This window comes from Callithrix jacchus, chromosome 1 (assembly GCF_049354715.1).
Source record: "Callithrix jacchus isolate 240 chromosome 1, calJac240_pri, whole genome shotgun sequence".
Lineage (NCBI taxonomy): Eukaryota > Metazoa > Chordata > Mammalia > Primates > Cebidae > Callithrix > Callithrix jacchus.
In genome coordinates, this window is record NC_133502.1 from 110,017,587 (window position 1) to 110,036,829 (window position 19,243).

At 32.8% G+C, this 19,243-nt stretch overlaps 1 protein-coding gene across 40 annotated transcripts in view; it reads right to left on the bottom strand.

The window, feature by feature from the left end:
• The window catches only part of RFX3 (regulatory factor X3), a 304,192-nt gene that overhangs the window by 263,124 nt on the left and 21,825 nt on the right, over positions 1-19,243 (bottom strand). For 9 of the 40 annotated variants that reach the window (XM_078368250.1, XM_078368243.1, XM_035304833.3 and 6 more), the window contains one exon: positions 7,985-15,175. The exons of 24 other annotated variants lie outside the window; for them this stretch is intronic. The gene's annotated coding sequence lies outside the window, so the exon portion shown is untranslated. Of the gene's footprint in view, positions 1-7,073; positions 15,176-19,243 lie in introns of all 40 variants that reach the window. 7 more of the 40 variants (XM_078368359.1, XM_078368346.1, XM_035304847.3 and 4 more) reach the window with 2 other exon arrangements.

A 19,243-nucleotide genomic window follows, 5' to 3' on the forward strand; every position in this document is an offset into this window, starting at 1 on the left:
ATAATTAACCATAATGCCAAAATACTGTATAGGATACCACCCAAATGTCTAGGTAGATAATAGTTTAAATACATGATACACACATACAATGTTAATAGAAATATAAAATTTTATTCATTACCATAAAAAGATATTTAAAATATGAGTGTCAAAGTAAAAAAACAAATGATGTGACACAATTTTCATAACGAAGTACATGAACTTTCATTTGTAGGAGAAAAGAGAGCACACACACGAGCAGAAGCACACCCAAGAGTGCCAGAGTGAGCACATATGCACTCAGAGAGAAATTCCGAAAAGACGTGACAGTAATGCTGCAAGCAGATATGTAGTCATCTGTGAGCAGAATATATATATTTTTACTTTCTTTGTACATTTCTGTATTTTCCAAATGCTTCCCATTAAGCATATGTAACTTTTAAAATTTTAATTTATTAAAATTATTTTCATTTGAAATAATGTCAACTGTCATTATTTCAAATTTATTAATTTATTATTTCAAATTATTTCAAATTTATTGTCATTATTTCAAATTTAATAATTAAAATTATTTTCATTTGAAATAATGTCATCACAGGTTCTGTGAACTGTGATGTTAATTACTTTTAATATAAAATACTGCCCAAAAAGCAGCTAATATGGATACTGAAAGAAGAATTACATTTTATTCCTTTTTCACTGATGGATTCAAAATCATAAAACCCTCATAGTTGTTTCTATTCACATGTATTAGAATTAGAAATTTATTTTAAAACGTCACTTGAAAATGTAACATACATTTAAGTGTTACAAGTTACATTTAGCCTAAGTGTGCCATATTATAAGTCTCTGAATAACTTGCATATGTAAGAGCTTAGAGACTTTGATTCTATAACTGAAAACAATTCAGCATTGTTTGGTATGTCCACTTGGGAGCTCATTAACTTATGCTTATTATTTACACAGTATAATGGGAATTCTCAATTAGCCATGGGTAGACTATCCACAACCAATCTTGCTTTTGAGTTTAGTCATTGTATCAAAAATATAAGCAGTTTAGCTATTTGCTTCATAGATCTCTCAGCTGTTTATTTTGTATAATGCCAGGATTTAGCAAAAAGAAATACTTAAAATCAATTATTCAACTTGGATAGTGGATGGGCAGGCAAGTGGGTAGCTACTACTCTCAGGGCTGAGCATGAATATCACCCCGATACACCTCTTACCCTACCCACAAACAGGAGACTTTGGGAAATGTTTAGGGTCATTTTGGTCATCACAATAAGGGGAGAGGAGTGACTGTAATGCCATTTTGGCCCAGAGATGCCAAATATGCCACAATGTGGGGTGCCCACCAAGAACTATTCAATCTATAATAATAATAATGTCCCTGTTGAAACAGTTACCATTTTCTTCCTCAATGTTGTATTTCTAGCCTACTGCCTAATTATTTAAAAAAATATTTGTTGAATAAAATCAAAATATGCAATTTATGGCACTGAATGAGACACAGATAACACAAAGGAGGGAAAAGAAGTGACAAAAGAGAAACTAGACAGTTTTCTACCTCTACCTAAGACAGGCCATAGTGGCTGGGCTCTATTATACTTAGGGGAACTCTAAAAATCAGACACCTTGATACCTAAGATACTTGTAAAAGCACAGTAATTCACACCCAAATCCAGATTATAGATATCCAGGTATATGCCTTCCTCAATTAGTCAAGATCAGCAACTGTGTCAATTGAAGACATACATACCATACATACCAGTGCCAATCTTGCCATGGCAACACTGTAGTTTAGGAGTATGATTTCTGGAGTACACTGCTGGGTTTGAGTTTAACTTTATACATGCATTACCTGAATAAATTATTTGATGTCTTAACATACTATTTCTAAACTTGGCAATTTACCTAATGTCTTCTAGTATCAGCCTTCTCATTTACAAAATGGAGTAATGAAACAGGTTCACCACCCCCTACTCTAAATCTATGGGACAGATACATTTCACAACTCAAAATTTTTTGAATTTTATAAAGTAATCCCAAATATATATAATATCCCAGGTGAATATAGGGCAACAACTTAAAATCATACACACTAATGTTTCTGTAGCCAAAAAATAATAATAATCTTCCATATGTAGGTTATATAATGACCCTTATGTAGCTTCATCTCATTTAATTCAGGTTTTACAGCCAAATTAGTTTGCTACAAACATAGAGAAACGTTTTCAAAACCTTTGAATTTTAGAAATGAATATAAAAAATCATGGATGTATAGTACCTACTTCCCTTGTAGAAAGCATGTAAAAATTAAATGAGTTTATATAAGGTGCTTACCCCAGTGTCTGGCACACAATTAGCACCTAATAAATATTAGTTATTGATATGAAATGTTAGCTAGCTAATGTATGAAATACAAGACTACACAATGCAGCTAAAGGAGTGTCAGTAGACTTATAGAGCAGGAAGGGGCCAGGGATGAGTAGTGGTCAGAGGGACCTAAGACAACTACATTAATCAAAATAAAACAAAATGAGAATTGACTAACCATAAATTGCAAGAAAATGAAGTATCTGCCACAACTCTCAAGTAAACATTTACTTCCTTTTGATAAATGGGAGTTTCTCCAGCAGCTAATATCTTAAAACATTTAGTATTTTCTACTTCACATGTAGTTTTCTACGTATAACTCTATACAGCTTTCTTCCTAAAAGCGGATCACGCTTTTGAAGCTTTTTAATCAAGGTGGGACCAAAACTGGTTTCTCCCTAAGGTAATAAAGCAATTAAGTTTTTGTCGCCTACCACAGCATACAGTAAAATTTGGGCGGTTAAATAGTAAAAAAAGGCTGGGTGCAGTGGCTCACACCTGTAATCCCATCCCTTTGGGAAGCCAAAGAGGAAGGATCACTTGAGGTCAGGAGTTCAAGACCAGCCTGAGCAACATGGTGAGACCCTCACCTCCCCATTGTCTACAAAAAAAAGAATGAAAGAAAGTTGGGCATGGTGTCACACCTGTAGTCCTAGCTACTTGGAAGGCTAAGGCAGGAGGCTGAAGCAGGAAGACTGCTGGAGCCAGGGAGTTCAAGGCTTCAGTGAACTATGATGATATCACTGCACTCCAGCCTGGGTGACAGAGCAAGAGCCTGTCTCAGAACAAAATTAATTGAATTAAATTAACAGTAAATGTAAAAAAAAGATACTAAACATTATTTCCCCTTGGAATGACTGGAGTTAAATCTGCCCCTATATCACCTCCCTGTTCTATTGGTTTTTTTCCTAATCCAATTTACTGGAGAAACTTTTACATTTATATAGGAAATGAATGACACTATTACTTCTCAAGCACTATTCCGTGTCAGGCACTGGATTACATACTTTTCATATAACCTTTATTTAATTTTCACAAGTCTTCAAGGTAACAATTAATGTCCTCATATTACATAAGAATACTGAATAAGTAAGTGAACCAACAGTCAAACTCAGATTTGACTGACTCAGAAAACCATGAGCTGCTAACACTAGACTACTTTGCCAAAGGGTACTGCTTCATTCTCACATTCTTGACTAATTTTTTGCTTCCCTCTGTATTTGTTATCAACTATTTTTAAAGTGTACATAATATATGGAATTTGTAATCTCTCTCAGAATAAAAGAATTTTAGTTCTATAATCCAAAATTTGAAATGAACTTATAATTTTAATCTTAGTTTATCACCGAAAAACAATTTAAAACCTTCATAAATTACATGTACCATCCTTAGTTATAAGAGCATATTCATAAATATATATCATTTCCAAGCATTATATTTCCCAGAAATTAGCATCAGAATTATAATCAAAGAACTTTAAACCTGGTAAAGAATTTAAGAATAATACAGATATTATTTAGATAAATTATTAGCCATTCTGGTCATAAAAGATTTTTGTGGAGTACGACCTACCAAATAACCCTCTATGGACTACTCCAGAACCCAGTGAACTTTTAGGGACTGTCTTCTTTATGACAAATAAAAATCACCCTTTCTAAAAGTTTTCGAGGCAAAAAGTTATGGCTCTCTTTAACATATTATGGTGCTTTATTGATTTTAGCTGGCTATTTGTAACAAAGAGTAAAGAGAAATACAAATAAACCTGAAAACTAATTTTAAGATCTTTCCCTTCCTTTCCTATATTAAATAATTTCCATGGCTCAAATCCTTTCTCATTGCTATCAGTACCCGTTTTTTCTACTCTTTTCAGTGTCTCTCCAACTGTTTTATGTCCAGAATAAACTACGGACAAAATAATCAAACTGTATTAGTCAGAGTGTTTAATTTAGCACGCTAAGAGCTCAATGACCAAGTTAAAGAAAAATAGTAACCACCAGCTTTTGGATACTAAACTTCAAAGTCATGCTCATATCTAAAAGTACAAAATTGTTAACACATATTCAATGTGTAGAATGCTATGATTTGACTCTAAACAATTACCTTGAATTTGTGTGATTAACTTCTAAGCCTTATTAACTGTTATCACGTTTTTGATGGACCACTGATAGGGTTTATTTTTTATTTGCACATAAGTAATTTCATAGACTGCTACAATAAGGTTTAAATGTACATTTGGGTAAAGTGAAAACATATTTTGAAACTCATTATTATTAAAGACTCTAAGAGTTCTATAATATGAAGAAGCCATTCCTAGAAACTATTACCATCACTCATAAATGCTATCATAACCTAGAATTTCCTTTTTTCTTTATTTAATAGAGACAGGCTCTCCCTGTGTTGTCTAGGCTGGCCTCCAATTCCTGGGCTCAAGGGATATTTCCACCTGGGCATCCCAAAGTGCTGAGATTACAGGCCTCAGCCACCATGCCTGGCCTAGAATTTTCAAAGTTCTATAAATAGACAATAGCTTATGAAAATTACTTTTAACAACCAATGTACTTAATTAAATACCAGGCTTGGGATTATAAAATCTGAGCAATATTTTAAGTTGTATAAAGAATGATGATACTTACTAATGTCACTTAATCCCAAGACCTGCCATGTTTAATATACATAGTTTCTATTTTAATTTTTATAATTTTTCACATTTATATTTTTAAAACTGTACTACCCTGTAAAGACTGTTATTAGCCTTGGTAAAAGGCTAATAACTTGTGTATAGTATCAAGTATCCTGTGTATAGTATTAAGTCAGTAAATATTAGTTGGAAAGCAATAAAAGTAAAGGAAACTACCAAGAGTCAAATTCGTATTTCGAGATCCATGATGCCATTAAAAAAAGCAGCACATAACCTTGAACCACCACTACTAGCACCTGCAGTAACAAAATAGAGGTATAGTCTACTACTCTAATTTATAGTCCTCGCACCTAGGAAAGCAATATAGAGCAGCAGCTTTGAAACCCTTTCTCCCAATAAAGTACTACTCAGAATCCTAATTTAAAAAGAGACAAAAATGGACCTGCTCTGCTTCCAACCATCCCTCCAAAGGTATACCATGAAAAATTTCGGTTGAAAATGTTCAAATTATTAAAAACATAATTTAAAAATTATTAATATAGTGGATACAAATATTAGATTAAGAGTCACAAGATCTATAAAACTGTTTCTTGACCTCTCTGTCTTGGTTTCCTCATCCTTAATTTGGAAACAATTCCTTCCCCATATAACTTAATGTTGGGAAAAGCTAAATTAAGATGCCAGACACCAAAGAGCTTTGTGAAGCATGACCTTTGTATAGCAGCACCTATGATAATATGAGGCATATTATAATTACTGTTCCATATGCTAGGCAATATTTTAAAATAAGCATGCTTCTTTTCCCACCACTCCCCTTCCCAAGGTACTTCCTTACTTCACATACCACAAATAAGTTTAATGTTACCAAAATGAAAAGAGGTTCAAAAATCAAATTAAAAGGGAAAAAGAGGGAATGAGAAACATAGAATTGTTCTCTATTGCTTTTCTCAGGGCAATTTAAGGTAAGCTCATTTCCTATTACTTTACCAAGCAAAGGACTTCACCCACACATCTATTGGTTAATTTGCTCTAAACTATTTTTGATATATTTGTAAGTACTTTTAATAAAAGTATACTACGGAAACGCTTTTCTCCAAATCCATAAAAGCATTCACAATTATTAAGCATAACGTCAATGTCCATAGTGAGATATCTTCAATCATGAAAACTGAGTGATAAGGGAAAAGAAGGTCTGACTGGCTTGATAGACAACTCAAATGGTTTGAGAAATATGATAAAATTGTAATATTTCCTAGGAAAACTACTTAAAAGACTTGGTACTAAGTCTCTTTAAATATACTATCTGTGATAAAGATTATTATAGCTCTTAAATTGTAACTTCTATACATACATGCAATTACTGACTATAAATAATGTTGTGAAGGACTTAAGACACAAAACTATTCAGTTTATCTTTCAACCTTACACCCATAAAATGTTAAGAAAATGCATAGGGGAATTCTTTATGTACTCTACAGAGGACTTATCCAGAACCACAAGTTTGAAATGGAAGATATAGCTTCAGCTTATTTCTCTTAAGCTTTGCCTCTTAACTAGCAGATTGGGTTTTTATCTTCCCAAAGAAACTAAAGATTATCCTCCATCCTCTGTTTAATGGCTACTAAAACAGAGAACATACATCAGATTGAAATAAGGACACGTTATTCCCTGTGAAGACTGATGGATTCTATTTTATCATCACATCTTTGATTGAAACAATATGAACACAATTTTTCGAACTTAGGAAATTAAACTGTAGGACTTAAAGATAATTAACACTTTTTAAAATTTTATTAGATTATATATGCTTACAAAAAAGCACGATTACTATAAAATAATACCAATTTTAATCATATAGGCTTCATTTATAAAAAATTAAGAAACATTAAAATAGTAATGTTTGATCATCCTCGATGGGCTGGCAATTGCATTTCAACTCTTTGGAAAGGTAAGGAAGTAATTTGGGTGCAAACATAACCTCAAAGACCAATGACAACAAACAGCTTATAAGTACTCAACAGACACTATGCCTCTCCCTCTGAAACCCTTCCCACCCTACACTGACTCCTGCTCTTTTCACCTTTCTGAATGCCAGTGGAAGACCTCTCTTTAAAGTATTGTTTGTAGTGGAAGCAGTTCACACAAACAAGCTGCTGTATCTTCCTACATAACCAAACTATTATTGCATAGGGGAATTATGACATCAGCAGTATGTTAACCAATTACTCTAAAAAATAGTTAATATCTGCTGATAAGCATACTATTGTATCATTGGCTGAATTTCATAAAGTCAACTATTATTTTTCTACCTTTAATTGAAACTTACTTTGATCTAGGCTTAATGCTTGGTAATCTACAGAACCACTATGAAAATACATGTGGCATATACACTTATTTGACTGCTATTTTAGAATGTCAAACCCACACATTATGCAAGGTTACATATAGGTATCAAAGAGATAGAAAAAGACTCACTTAAGGGTCTCTTATTTGCGCTCTCAAACCGCTCCGAGTAGTACCTGAAAATTTTACATTATTGGAGTTCCAGTGCTCTTTCATTATTGTTCCCCTATAAACTCTGTGTGGCAGTTATGACTTTCAAATGCAGTATGCATTTAATGCTACTTGGGGCATGTTTGGTTGGGATGGGAAGTTGGTAGGCAGAAAGGAAGGAACTCTCTTGTGATTTTTACAGCACCACAGAAAGTTAGGTTAACTGAAGCATTTAAAAATATGAACTAAAAACACATAACTAAGTAAAGAATAATCTAATACTGTTTTCCTGAAAACATATATAGTAGTGATAGAAAATAAAGTTCCTTACCATATTAACTATTGCCAACCATCAAGAAAGAAAAAAATCTCAAAATATGAAAAAAGAAAATTACTATTTAAAAAATTCAGACATGAGATTTCATATATGACACCTCAAAATACTCTGTATTATGTATAAACAGTTCATTATTTATAAAGAACATGTATTCAAATTACCTCATATTCTTTCCATGAGCCAAACTCAATATATTCTCTACCACTTGGCCAGAATGACCAAGTGGCCTAAAATATTAAAAGCAAGAACAATTAGTTCACATTATAAATGAATTCTTTGATATGTAGAAGGCATGTGATTATTTAAAATTATTAAGTTTGTAAATAAGTATTAATTATATTAATTAAATAACTGAATTATTTTAAAAGTGTTTCTTCACTGAATGCACTGATATTTTTAAATGTTTCTTATTTAGCCAAAAAAGACACCATTTTTGATTTTACGTGAGATAATTTTTAGTTTTCAAAGAATTATAATTCAATGAGTAATCACAGTATTCTAATAATAAAAAAATTAATCAGGGGAAATCTGAGAAAAAGCATTCTTTAAAAGAATATGTACTTTTAAACCATGAAGATGAAAGAGCAAACAATTCTGAAAATCACCGTGCTAATTTCTTGCAGAAAAGCAAAAGAATGGTTTAGCAGCTGACATGCATTGTTCATTTCTTAAAAATAATTTAGTATTATGAAAATTTTTAAAAGAAAGATCTTTTGTTCAAAGAATAATATACAAGTTTATTTTTAACCTAATACTTTTTATTGGCTAATAAAGTAAATGTGGAGTAGCAGTGATATACAAACATACTTACATGTATATGCTTATATATGTTCCCTAAATTTGGCCCATGATATCAGAGATCAACTTATTACAAAGTATATCTGATCATTTAGTTAACTATAAAGAGCATCATAGTTACCTGGCATGATTTGGTTTTATCTTTTTTTCTTTAAAGGTAAAGGTGACATTAAGTGACAGTTGCCATAAATTTTTATATTGGTCCATTAGACATAGAAAAGTAACAAAGCAAACAAGCACAGCTGAGTATATATGAATAGGCAACAGTCTAAATACACAAATTTGGGATTACTTGAAGAAGACAAGACAAGGATCACTAAAACAATCACAGGTGTTTGCTGTGTATTTAGGTGATAACAAATCAGATACAGCAAAAATGCAATAATTCTACAATAATTAACACACTTGAATTCTCAAAAAGAACCTGGCAATTTTAACCATATTCCCATATTTTCTTACTTGTCATTATAAAATATATTTTCTGACATGAGGTATTATTTGTAGCACACATATTATCAACGAAGTGACTATACAATACTTCTTAACAATTTTGAGCAACATGAGTCAAACATATCTACAGTTAAATGTTTATAATTCAACCTACTCCTTTAATTCTAATCCTTTTCCCCTACTACCTTTCCCTATATCTATCTACCTTGTAAATATCAAAAGAAAAATTCAGGCTAGTCTAATCATCTGTTCTTTACTTCTTTCCAAATAGGTTGCAAATAAAACATCCTCTTTGAACATTATCTTTCACTGTTTTCTATCTCATTGTGAGCAAAATCACAATTGCTCAGAATCTGGTTTTTATATGATTACATCTTCCTCAGCATACCACTTTACTGATGATAAAAATTTGTCTTTGTCACTCATCTTAATCTTAAAATCCGATTCATTTCTTAAAAGCTCCTTCTTGTATATTATTCAATTAATTTAAGAAAGACTAGCTGTTTATTTGGTATCACACATACAAAAATTAAATATATAATACAGTCCTTACACACTAATAGCTTACAGATAACCATGCTAATCAATGCTATCTACCTAACATCAAAAGTGCTACATTGGCCCCAACCACAAGATCTAATTTTCCTTGTTTTCGTCCATAGTCTACAATGACTCTATTTTCATCTCTGGCACAACTATTCGAAATATCTATCCTGCATTTCAAAATTTACTGAGTCAGTACTAGATGCTTGATAATGTGCTAGGAGGTCATTAGGTGCTGGAGCACAACATGGCTATTCTACATTCAGGTCCCATTCTACCAACGCCCAAATACTGTCCTACTTTCTCAGTGGCTCCGTAATTCTCCTCGAACCCAGTGATCTTTCATCTTTTTTTCACTCGCATTTTCTCATGCCCCATTACTAACAGTAAATAAGCCCTGCTCATTTGTCGCTCGTGTCAGATATCCCTTCCAGCACCACCCTGAGACTCAGGTAACAGAGGCCATTGGTCTGGACCACATGCTTTAGAGAGCTTGCTTTGGCTCTCTGGCCAGGTATCTCCTCGGGAGGCAAGAATCTGCACAGCCCAGGGCCATGCTCCCTGAATCCTTTAGACTCTACTTCAGCAGATTCCCAGAACCCTGAACTCTCATGCAGAGTTCTGGACTACACTCCTCACGACAGACGGAGATTCAGCATACTCAACTCTAGGCCTACAGAGTAGTCAACAGACAGCTTGTAAGGGGTGCAGCAAGGTTGCCTGTGGAATGATCTTGGGGCAGGCTATGGCAAAGAGCCTAGGATACGAAAAATGAAGGCAGACTACAAGACACAGGCAAGGTGACGAAGGGTCAGTTTTCCCTTTGCCACTAAGTTCTAGAACAGAACTGCTAAGGAGGGTCCTAGTTGGTGCCAGGCATCTAACCTGTATTAGGCTCTTTCACACCTTTAGTAATATTTACAACCCCAGTGGCTAGTTGTTATCTATGTCTTATCCATGAACTGAAAGTAAAAAAATAGCAGAAAAAGGATTTCAACCATAGTCTTTCTGAATTAAAAGCCCAAATTCTTCACCCTATTATACCTTTCAGATGATTGAGAGAGGTTCCCCTGACTTCCGATCTGCTCTATCTATTCTACACACATCTGCCAGATTAATCTCCTTAAAGGACCACTTTCACCTTAATATGTAATCCATTTTTTAAAAATATACGTTCACTGGTTATCCTATATAAACTTAGCTAAGGTCCAAATCCTAAGCCTTTTCCTTTTCGCTCCATCTGCTTCACAATTTTCCAACAAACTCTTGAAACTCTTTATAACAAAACCATACTTGCCACTATGCCATCCTGTTCGTAACCTCTTCATCACAGACAATACACCTCCAAAACAATCTTCTAAGATCCATGTCCTGCTTTGCCTCATCTCTGAAGGTTTCTCTAACCACTCAAGTCCATAACCGTTTTTCTTTCCATTTGTCTGTATCCCCATAATACTGATAGTCTTGAACCATTTAACAAGTAAGCTATGTACTTAGTATGATGAGAGCAACAAAAGATATCATGTATCTTTTGACTTCAAATCACTTCGTGGAGTTAATTTTGTTGGAAGACACTACAGAAAGGACTAGTAAAGTGGCCCTAGAGACAGAGTCCTGGCTGAAAATCCTGCCTCAATCACATATTTGCATAGACTATAGTGTTAAATTTGCACGGTATAGTAATATGCAACAGTTCTTTTATAATAAGCAAATTTTTGCACCTGGAACCCCTTCAGATCTTAAATTTTTTTTGAAAATCCCAAAGAACTTTTGTTGGCATATATTATATCCAATCATATATCCATTAACAACCAACTCTCCACTCTTTCCCTCCTCACCAAAAGAAGTCAGATTTGTGGTTTCTACTAATTTGCATGGTGTGTATACTCCTGACACGGCTACTTTTCAAGGAGAAATGTGACATTCTGAATGCAGAATTAAGAAGAGATGAGCAACAGTGGCTCTGTGCAACTGGTAAGGCTTCAGTTTTAAATCATTAGTTTTATCTATCCATACTCATCTTATTAGAAAATAAAATGGAGAAATATAATAAATATGCATTAATTCAAAATAGTAATCATTCTATGTTAATTTTTAAATTATAAAATAATCTAAATTTTCCAAAATAAAAAAATTTGATAAGTATGGAACTGTTTCACAATTATATAAAATCCAATAATGTCTTGCTTAATAAAAGACAGATTCTAACAAATAGTTCTACACTCAGTCTGCTGTTTTGGCTGGTTATGAAGAAGATGCAACCTCACACAGACAGAGAATTGAAAAAGGGCCTCCAGCGGTCTTCCAATCACACTTTGAGAAGCATTTATATATAGTATACAGTTTGCATAAAACATTTTGGTGTTAAAAGGCCTTACCAATAGTGAGAGTCTGGATAAGTCTAGTAGTTTAGTTTTTCTCACCTAGGAATTATATCAATATGAAGAATTCTAACTTTAAACTGCCCTGAAAAGAAAGTCTACACTATTTCATATGTATATGTATTTACATATATATGTATATTAATGTATATGTATACATATTATACTATCCCCTATTCAACCATTCAAAGTGCTCAGAATATCGAGAAAAGAAAGATAACCATAAGGCAAAAACTTCTCCATTTTTAGGAAAAAAAATTCTATGTAGCAAGAAAATTTATGAAGCTAATGTATGAATCTTCACTGAGCTAGACAAGATAGCCAATTAAGCATAAAAAGTACAATTATGTTCTACATTTTTACAAGTGGTCAACTGTACCATACATAAGTCAGATATCGTACCACACAAGGTAAATTACATATTCATTCATGTAAAAAAAAAAGGCAACTATCAATAGAATGTATTTTAACTCTGAAATTTAACATTTTTGTATTTATTGGCAGTATTTAATTCTTTATAATGTCATTAAACAGCTTAATATGCACACATAAGTTGTGCTCAAGGAAAGAAATCATGCTAGAATCAGCTAGTGGTTTTATCTGCAAGACTGTATCTGTGTAACTATATCTGTGTAAGTAGTTTCCCCTGGCTCTAAAAGTATCATTTTAGCCTGGTTTTCTTCTCTCTTAAAATATCACGGCAGTGTCAAGCATGTTCTATGCCTCATCTTTTCATTAATCTTAGGTAAGCTAGATGTACCCTCCTCAAAGAATTGAAATAGGATAACCACTACCTAAACCAACTTAATCACACTAGCCACTGCAAACCACTATTATATTTCAAACCACTTCTATTCTTTTGAAAATATTACCTTCTAGTTAAATTAAACGCCTTTATGGTCACTTAAGCAACAACAGAATATATTCAAATATAAACTGTATTTTGTAAATCAATGATGAACACATTAAATAGTTTTAAGGGGTAGGCCAAAAAGTGCCAAAAGTAATCAAACTTTGTGATTCCACTGCTGCCTTACTTCTTTTAAGCAGAAGCTATATTCACTTTCAGTTTTCTTACATCAACATTGTAAGGTGTTTATGTAAGTCTGGGCAGTTTAGTCACTTCTGCTCTTACAAATTTTTAAACAGAAGAAAATTTTAAAGACAGGCTGACTCTTTAAATAATACAAGCCTCACTGTATTTATTTACTAAAATAAGTAAACTTGTTCTATTAATTAAATTTTACTCTTTGTAGAAAGTAGTAGGTATTTAATCTCTTAGTGCATTTTCTATTACCGCTCCTGTAAACTTTAAAGATCCTGCCCCAAGACTGCAATCTGAATGAGAGGCCGTTTCATAAAAATTTAAAGAATTCTTAATCACTTACAATACTAAAAATGACTTAATATGTAGTGCATAACATTCCTCTTTGAAAACAATTTTGTTTCCAATTGTCTAGTTCCATGTTACTATTTTCAGCTGCTACCCTCTCCTGCAAAACCCTCCTCATATCCTTCACCATAAAGACTAAGCCAGAAAGATGAAAATAAGAATATTAGCTTTCACAGTTTGAGTACTAATTCTAGGCTACCATGTTAAGCTCTCTATATACACTTATCTCATTTTCCCTTTCACTTTATCTTTCATTTTAAACTCCTACAGTGTAGGTGATATTCCCATTTTTACATTAGAAATCTGGGATCAAAGCAGTTAAGAAATTTATTTAAGGATAATTAGCTACCAAATGACAAAACCAGGGTTTGAACTCCAGTATCTCTTATTCAAAGGAGAAGAACTCACATTTTTCCCTAATAATTTTGCAAGCTAACACACCTCATGCAAGATGCCTCAGATTTTAAAAAATTAAGCTAACGATATGGTCATAGATAGTTGTGTATGTGGAACTGGCATACAAGCATCTCACACAGCATGGTTTGCATCTTTGTAGAAATTTTACAAATCCATGCAAATACTACAACAGCCTTCTATTAACGCTGTGACAGTCCTGACAAAAATCTACATTCAAGATTAGTTGCAGGAGATAATCTTCCCACAAATCTGCTTCACATTGAACCTGCATTTGTGTCTTCAAGAGTGAGCTGTGATTTGATACTCACAGGCTGATCTACAGTGTTTATGCCATACCTCATGATGTCAAATATAAGGACAAAGTCTTGAAATGTTACAATATGCCAAGCTAAACTACTATCAGAATAACTGATAGGCAGTACTGTTCTATAAAGTGCTACAGTCACTATGTAAGTCACTATACAAGTCACTATACTATGTAACAAAGTAAACAGAAATATCTTGAAGGTAACAAGTACCGCAAGGAATTCTTCTCTAAAAAAAAAAAAATTCAATGTTCTGAAAGTCAGCCCCAAATTCAAGTATTACATTCACAGTGGCTCACAATGATAAAGAAAAACACTGATGACCTCGAGGTGAAACTTCCAAAAATTAGAGTTTTGCCTAGTAAGGGAAGTATTTACATTGAATTGGAGCTGTAACTCCTCACTTCAGAAAAAGATTCTTTGAAGCCATGCAGATCTCTTGAATTATGATGCCTCATAATAAGGTCCTCTAGTAGGAACTAATATATCAGATGGGTGTATGAAAATATCTTAATGGGAAATGTCACTGTGAGCAAACTATTATTATAGGAATATGAACAAATATACCACTTAATCACTGATAAACATCTATACCTCAAGCAAATTTGTTACAAAAAAATTGCATACACTATATCATTTACTTGTTCTATGCCATAAGCTTGCTTTTTAAAGAGGTTGATTTTACCTTTAGTTGAACTGTGTATTTTCTAATCTGTTTAGGGCAGCTGTCAAGTAATCAGAGTAAGTAGTGCCATTTTAATAAGGAAGTCTTTTAATGAAATATAATAGGTCACAAATACCTAATTTCTGCTCTTTACTGTAATTGCCAGTCTTACTATAACTGCCACTTTAACAATCTTTTCCAAATGCTGACACAAAAGATGAACAAATCAAGGGTATTAGCATGTGTGTATATTTACAGCTTATTGCTGTCAAAGACTGTAGTTCCACTCCCAACTCCAGCAGCTATATAAGGATCTGATTCTTTTGATGGAAGCATCTTGTTTCAGGTTGTGAATGTATCTGAATTAATCTCCTTTTCATGGCTACATTAGCAATCACACACTAAAGGACACAAAGGAGAAACGTTAAGTTACAGCACAATATTACACTCAAGTATATCACAGATACTTTTACTGTCACAATGGTTGATTTTACCTTTAAAGGGTTATGTATTTTAAAACTTTACTCTTCTTTAATAAATTCTGTGCTCCACTACTTATTAGTTCTTAATTTCAAAAAAAAAAGTTTATAAACAGTTCAAATGGCCTGTTTTCTTAAGATAAATTTTAAAAGTTTATTATATCATTAGTTTCACATGAACATAACTTAAATCACATAAAACTATAAGAAGCTGCTGCAAAATTAAATAGAGGATCACAACAAGAATGAGAAAACACAAATATAAATTTTTTATTTTTAAAAAACCTGATTATTTTGCTATACTACATACACTTAGTTTCTGAGAATCTCTTTAAAAATACTTCCCTGAAAAGTTCTTTACATGGTATACTTTTGTTGTTGTTGTTGTTTTATTTGGGGTATATTGTTTTTTAGCAGTAGCTCCTTAAATTTGGTACTATTACTACTATTTTAAAACAAGTCCTGTGCACAAACAGTAGTAGTTTTATAAGAAGGTTGCCCATTTTTCAAAGGCTAAGCGTTCCCAAATCAAACTAACTTACCGTGAAAAGAAAACCATGACAACTGTTTGTACCTCTTGCTTTATTATTACATCCGGCCTGGTCACTCTTAGAAATTCAATCTATTATGGTTGCTAGGAGTCTGTTGCTGTGCAACCTAAAAGGGTATGCTGTGCTTTCAGGCTAAGGAGTGCTAATAAACCTGTAGGCTTCCCTCTGTGGGTTCAACCAGTGTGTTTAAAGGGCTTAATACTTTTCAAGAGTGATTGGCCCACAATTCAAGACACATCCTATTAAAAACAAGTCACACTGAGAGATTTCTAACAAAGGGACAAAATGCTAAACATACACAAATATTCAAAATGTATCCTCAGAATCCCTAACTAATTTGGTAAAACAAACAATGAACAGATTATGATCTACATTTCAATTATACCACCTACCATTCCCCAAGTTTTTATTTCCATACAGTCCCCTAAAAGTCATAATGGATATGAATGAATTGAGCAAGTTTTAGGCAAAAAAGCAGTACTAGGTACCTTCAACTTTTATAAACTCCAATAATAGAAAAATAAGTTAAACCTAGGAACCCAAAAGTCATGAAGTCAGTAAAAATAAAAACCATTCCCCCAAAAAATTATTTCAAAAATATGGAAGTTCCACATTTCATTTTATTATAAAAACAGAGATCTGTTTTCATCATTTTGACAGTGATAATTTTATATTATAAAATCTATACTAGCCTATCATATGTACATTTGATAACTTTAAAGATTAACATTTAATAAATTCACATAAATTTACTAAAAGTAGATAGCATTATTTGAATGCAAATGAGAAGAAAAGCACAGCAGAGTTTATCAATGAAATACTGTTGGTCAGATTGTGTAAAATGAATTTTGAAAAGTGGATAGAGGTTAAGGGACAGCTTCTAATTCCTTTAGAAATTGTACTGATTTGTATTACTCTAATAAGCCTTTTTCATAAAGTATTTGGAGACCAACGTGAAGGTGTTCTATCATAAAATACCAAAGACCACACAGAAAAAAATAAATAAAAATAATCATCTTAACTATGAAAATCTATCCAGAACTTTCCCTGGATATTTTGGCTATATGAATATTGCCTGCAACTTTGGAAAGTTAATTTTTTTTAAGTTATACATTTTCTCTACATTCATGGAAGCATTTAGCCATCCAACTTAACTACTCTGACCTGGGAACCCTTTAAATAACCTGTCAACTGCACTATCTTATTCTTTTTTAAAGAGTCATGGTTATCTGTTATTTTATCATTGCTTTCATTTCTTCTCATTACATACTATAGGAAGCAGAGTAAAAGAAATTAACTATTTCTCTAAAAGCACCCCAGAGCAACAAACAGAGGAACATGGAACAAATATCCAAAAAGAAAAGCCAAGAAATCAACAATAAAGAAGAGCTGAAGTAAGCTGAGAGGTGTAAAGACAACATCTGACCAAAGAGCTGAGGCTGAAACGAGAAGGTTTAGAACTGCAACTGCCTATAGCAAAGCAAAGCACAGCAGGGCAGAGTAGAGCAAATGGGAGAAAAAGAGTAGAAAAAAATGAGAGAAAAGAACATGCTAGAAAAATTGAAAGAGGACTTATTAGAAGAAATGTGGATTCATTTTCCCGATGAAAAGAAAAGCGAGAAAGAGAAAACAAATATGAAAATTTATATTCAAGAATTATATATTCCTTGCTTCATCCTTATTTCTTAAAAAAAAAGCAACACAGGAAAAAAAAATTCTTAAAAGATTCAGTGATGTCAGCAGACATAAATGTAAAAACCAAGATTAGTAACTTATAAACTCCACTTAATTTTACAAAGATTTGAATACTTTCTAGTTCTCCTGTATAAGAAAATTTTAACTTGAATCTATAGAGCTTAATGTATGAAAACCTTTAAAACAAATTAAAATTGGTATTTCCCAAATAAGAACAAAACATTCAAATACATGCACTACACATGCACACACATTAGTCAATAAAGTTATTAAAGTCAGATTCTACTGAGGAGTATACTATTGACAAGGCATGTGTTAGGCAAATGTGTTAACTTCCAAAACAGTTATTTAATACTTGGTCAATTACTAGTCGAATATATTAAATAATTCTGCAGGATCTGATCTTAAAGAATCAAAGTTCTAAACTGGTTACGTGAATACTTAGGATTCTGTCAGTACTACTAAATAAATAGCAAAAAAAAAAAAAAAAAAAAAGGGGTGTGGATATCTATATTGATAGTATCTTTGGAATGTGCCTTCTGGTATTCATTGGGTCCTTGTCTCCTCAAGGCTACAAAGCTTCGATATAATTAACTGTGGCATCCTTAAAAAAAACTATGTACTATGTAGCTGTAGAAAATAACATATTCTACCATGCAATTAAGCCTCTTTTGGCAAATCCCAGTCTTCCTGCACTGTAACACCCTATTACATTTGCTTCATCTCCACATACTCACCTTCCTAAAAGAAAATTTGTAAAAATCAAAGATCCTCAGTAAATGTTGCCAAATAGAACTAAACACAGATTTTTTAAATTTCATAGTTTTTATCAAGAATTACAAGATCTTTGATGTACCATACAGAGTAGTAACCAATGACTTGACTTACAGTTTAGAATACTTGAGTACACATGTATTACCAAGTATAAAAAGAAAAATAAAATTACTCTAAAGGTCATAAAAATATTATTTCTCCTTTCTCCTGACAGATTGCTTTATTTTATTTCTTTAAATTATTTCAACAATTTGTTTAGCCAAGGTCAAAAAGGATGTAGATATAAAAAAAGATTTTTTCTTTGCTTCTTTCCTTTTTTTTTTTTTTGAGATAGGGTCTCACTCTGTCACTCAGGCTGGAGTGCAATATTGCAATCTCGGCTCACTGCAACCTCTGCCTCCAGGGTTCAAGCCATCCTCATGCCTCAGCCTCCAGAGTAGCTGGGATCACAGGCATGTATCACCACACCCAGCTAATTTTTATATTCTTAATAGAGACAGGGCTTCAGTGATCCACCTACCTCAGCCTCCCAAAGTGCTGGGATTACAGGTGTGAGCCACTGTGCCCTGCCCAAAGAGATTTTTAATATTAAAATTTAATGCAGGAATGTGACACTGATTAGAACTGACTAGAAGAGTAACCTCAGTTAAACACGTTTTCTTACTTCTTATATTAAAAATCACTTTGACTTTTTACTAATATTATTCATCTTTATCTGGAAACTTGAGATATTAAAATCAGTTGATTTTTGAAATTCATAATTGACAATACTGAAAAGGTACCTTGAAGTACATTATATAAATTCAAAGGATAATTTCAGCCACACCATATTATGAATACCAAAAACTCACATATATTTCACAATTTTTAGTGAAAGAAAAATACATAGAAAGTCTTTCAAAAACATAAAAGAAGCCATCTTAACAAAGAGGTAAATGATACTATCTCACAGAACACTTGGAAACAGTCT